We start from the raw sequence: 4,790 nt of genomic DNA on the forward strand, positions 1-4,790 counted from the left end.
GGCTTGAGGTCCAGTCTTCGGAACTGCTAAGAGATCTTACACCCATCATTTAAATGCAATTGCCTACTGGTTTTTATATGGAGAAAATGGAGGAGAAATAATAATGTTGTAATGAAAGCATGGGTTTTGCTGGCAAGAGAGCTTTGAAAAGTAGCTGGTATTTGGCCAGTTTATTTTTTTTTTATTTTTTATTTTTTTTATTTATTTGACAGACAGAGACCACATGTAGGCAGAGAGGCAGGCAGAGAGAGAGAGAGAGAGGAGGAAGCAGGCTCTCCACCGAGCAGAGAGCCCGACGCGGGGCTCGATCCCAGGACCCCGAGATCGTGACCCGAGCCGAAGGCAGAGGCTTTAACCCACTGAGCCACCCAGGTGCCCCGGCCAGTTTATTTTTTATACAACCTGTTGAATAAAAAGCATAATGTACAATTATGCTCATTCTATTAGTGATCAAATAAGTGGCCCATGAGGGAAACATTAAACCTTTATGTAAATATATCCTCCTCAGGAGCCTGAACTCCTGAACAATGCTCATCTCAGACACTCACTCTCCAGTGTGAATAAGTGCACTGCTGAGCTTACGTGGGCTTTTGGGAAGAGCACATGTGCCCGTGAGTAACTGATCTATCTCAGTATCCCGGAGTCCTGCGGAAGCTCTAACAGCCCCAGAACAAGGAGAAAAGTCTAAGAAGAAAGAATGTTCTATAGCACTGTCTGCAGAATACAAAAACTACTGTACTTATACATATTCACATCAATTGTCTGTTTTCCTACCATTTCTTTCAAGAAGAGCTGCTTTTGCTATGTTCTCAACAATGTATTTTCTTCTGGCTTCTGAAATACTTAGTAAACAAGCAGCCAAATGGAACCCGAGTCTGGAAGAAGCCATGGTGATTTTTCTAGAATAGGAGAAAAACTATTGTTCATTTATGGTCTCTATGGCTCATTCGCATTTTCATATTCATTAACCATAAAAAAAATTATACTTTTTTGGAAACCAGGCAGTCATAATATGAACACTTCACTATTTTATTCCTGGAGAACACCTGAAGGGAGAAACCTTCAGAGTGAGTCAACCAGAAAACCATACGTGGTCATGCACAGATAAGCCTACGTAGTACTGACACTAGGAAATATAGGGCAAGTCACTCAGCCTGAATTGGCATGTAAATGAAAATATTTGTTAAAGTATTCTATTCTCTCTTAAACACCATCTTCCTTAGATTATCCCCGTTTTCAAGGTCTATGATACTTAACAAATAAGCTTGATCCTCTTGTTAAATGAGACTTACTAGGGAAATGTAGAAAACAGAAGTGAAGAAGATTCTTGGAAAAACTACCTTTCTGGCAAAAAGAAAAGTTATCTCTATGGTCCATGCTACAGCCAATATATGAACAATAAAAGGGACTCATTTGGGTGCTGTATGTGACAACTATTTGACTATATTCCTCTCATACTTTAATCCCCAAAGTTCCTTTATCAGTTTAAAATCTTTTCAAAGGACTCTGTTCCTGGAACTGAAATCTGACAATAATGCCCAAAATGTGACTGATGCCCTTTTGTTGAAAGTGGATTAATTACAAAACAATTCCCCTTTTCAAGATCGGGCCATATTTTGGTCTCTTTTAAATATTAAAAAACTAATTATGGCCCTCATGAATTCATTCAACAAGTTATTCCATAAGAGTTACTTTGTTTTAGGCAATGAGGGGAATGCCGCAGTGAATGGTGTCCAAGCCCGAGACAGACGTTAAGTTTCTGAGTTTAAGCTGAACTGTGCTCTCATGCGAGCAACAGTACTGTCGATGCATAAACCCTCTGGCTTCTGCTCACCAAGATTGTCCATTGGCCCGATCGTCCTAACCTAGAGGGAATCCAGGGCTACATGACTAGTCTAGGTTTGCAAGCAACTTTTCATACTGTGGCTATCATCTCCTGCCTGAAAAGTCATAAAAATATGGCCATTGGGTTTTTGTAGGCATTAATAATATCGTTGTAATAAGGCAACTCAGACCTCTCTCATTTCTGTGTAAACAAAAAATTGCTTTACACAAGGGGTGTGGGCGTCTTCTGGCTTTCATTTGTTTTCAGTGTGTTTATGTAGCTTAATTGTCTCATCAGGCACTTTCCCAACATAATTATGCTTTTTAACAAATGGTGTTTATGGCAACCCCTAACAGTGCAAAAGAAAGGATTAGTTTCATCCTCTCATTCCACATTTTGATTCCCTGTGGACAGTTAAATCACACAAAGATGGTGTTAGAAAAATCTACCTTCACAGCAAAAACTGGAATTAGCGGCCACCAGGCTTTTGGAGAGCAGTCAGGCCCGTGAGCAAAAGGGGTAAGTGTCTCCCTGCCTCTAGCACTCACAAAGTAACCCAGAGCAACCCCGCCAGCGTTCAGTGGTTCGGAAGAACGCGGCTCCGTCCGCCCGTCCCTCCAATCACAGTTCGATGACTTCCGGCCACGAACCAAAAAGCTGCCGCCCCTGGGGAGGAACGCCCGGGGCCGGCGCGGAGGGGAGCCGCCCGCGCCAGTTCCGCCAGATCACCTGCCGCCCGCGCACGCACCACCTTTCGCGCTTTCGGGGCGGCAGAAAGGCTCGCCGAGGGGGCGGGGGGCGCGTGCTGCGGTTGCACCCGCCGCTGGGACTCCCTGCACGGTCCCGCAGCGGGGCAGGTGCGCAGTGACCACGTGGGCCGAAGGCTAACCCGGGGGGTGGGGGGCCGGCGCGGGCCTCGGGGCAGTCCCCCGCCGCCCCGCGACGCTCGCCGGGAGCAGCGTCTCCGGGGCCCGGGAGCGAGGCACGGCCGGCGGCGGGGCTGCCCGGGACCGGCTCTACCGCCAGCGCCGGCGCTCGCGCCCGCAGCTCCGCACGGGGGAGAGAACCGACCTGCGCGCGCGGAGGGGCGGCGGGGTGGGACGGCGCGAAGCAGGGGTCGCCGCGCGAGCGGCGCGCAGCTTCCGCCTCCGGCCCCGCCCCCCGGACGCCCCGCTTCGCGCGCCAGCCCGCCGCCGCGTAGCGCGGAGCACGCTCCCCGGGTCGCCGCCTGACCTCCGGCCCGCGCCTCCTGCGCCTGCCCCCGCCCCCGCCGGCTTCCCGCCGCGCCCCCGCGCCCGGGTGCAGCCCTCGGCAGGCCTGCGGCCGGGAGCTTAACGTTCCGTCGCCCCTCTCCTTTAGCTGGGGATTCTCCACCCTCGTCTCTTGTTAATGAATGACTTTGTAAAAGGGCATTAGACTCTAATGATGAGGTCATTATCCGTTAGTCACACACCCAGCAGGGGGCTCTTCGGCGCGCGCGCGGAGGGCACCGTTCCGGTGCAGTCTCCCCTGAGACACCGCCAGCGCTTGTGAGCAGGGGCGGGACCCGTCCCCGGACAACAGCAGTCGTGGCACCTGCCCGTTGACTCAAAGTTACAAGCAATTTGAACCAGGCATTAAGCATTTCCCTTTTTTTCTAGGCCAGTGAACCTTGAGAACACATTTCTCCTGCAAAAACCTGGTTTGTTTTTTTTTTAAATATATATAGCAAGGATTAAATGTCACCGTTTTGATCCAATTTCGTTCCTGAAGTGAAATAATCACTAAATAACTACTTTGACAGAATAAATTAATTTTTAAATCTATTTTTTATTTTCTAATTATACTTTTTAAACACAGATTTGAGGAAATTAACATTTATGTGGACATTTGGTTTCTAGCCTAATGTGGCATAAAAATAAGTAACATAATGAGTGTTAAAAAAAATCAGGTTCATGATGCTTCTCACATCATCATCATTGTACTGAGATGTCACAACAGTATTATGTGCGATTGTGTCAGATCCTGCCTTCTCCAGCTCGGAGTGTTGGCAGGTAGGAGGGTTGTTGGCAAGAGGAGGGGTGTTAACCTCAGGATCCTGGATTCGTTCCAAGGCTGGTAATTACATTCTGCCAGCCAAAATTCATCCCATAATTTTAATTGGATAAATCCTTTCTGGCCTAAGCTACTGCTATGCCTGTCAAACTGTTGCCACATTTCACCCCAGAGGTGTCTGTGTTTTAGTTGCAAGAATCAGTCCCTTTGAGGTTGGCTTATCAATTTAAATCCCCAAAGTGCTTTGGGATCCTGTGGAATTAAATATATATTTAGGTATTTTTTTTTCTCTACTGAATCTGTAATAGAAATGCGTAAAATAGACGTATACCCATGTTAATGCCTAAAAACCAATATCCAGCAGATCTATTTAATGTCAGCAATAATTTCAAAATAATTTTTTTTAATATTTTATTTATTTGACAGATAGAGATCACAGGTAGGCAGAGAGGCAGGCAGAGAGAGAGAGAGGGAGAGGAGGAAGCAGGCTCCCTGCTGCGGGGCTCAATCCCAGGACCCTGGGATCATGACCTGAGCCGAAGGCAGAGGCTTTAACCCACTGAGCCACCCAGGCGCCCCAATAATTTCAAAATAATTTAACTAGACTGCTGCCCCTAACTTTCTCTTCTTTTCTTTTGAGAGCTTTTACTGACTTTTTGAGAGAACTTTTAGTTTCCAGTTTACAAAAAGTACTGCAGTGTCCAACATTTCCTTCCAAGGAGGACAATGGAACTGAATGAAGGCCCCGTATCTCCCCTTTCCAAACAATCCTATGATGGGACAGACTACTGGCTACAAATGGAAGACACAGTAACATTACATCTAGTCTTATCTGTCCCTCCAGAGAAAACAGTGTGACACCTAGGGGCCCATGGTTCTAGCTGTAAAAACTGCTAGAACTAAAACTTCTTTCCCACATCTCCTAATCCTC

This window comes from Lutra lutra, chromosome 3 (genome assembly GCF_902655055.1).
Source record: "Lutra lutra chromosome 3, mLutLut1.2, whole genome shotgun sequence".
Taxonomy (NCBI): Eukaryota; Metazoa; Chordata; class Mammalia; order Carnivora; family Mustelidae; genus Lutra; species Lutra lutra.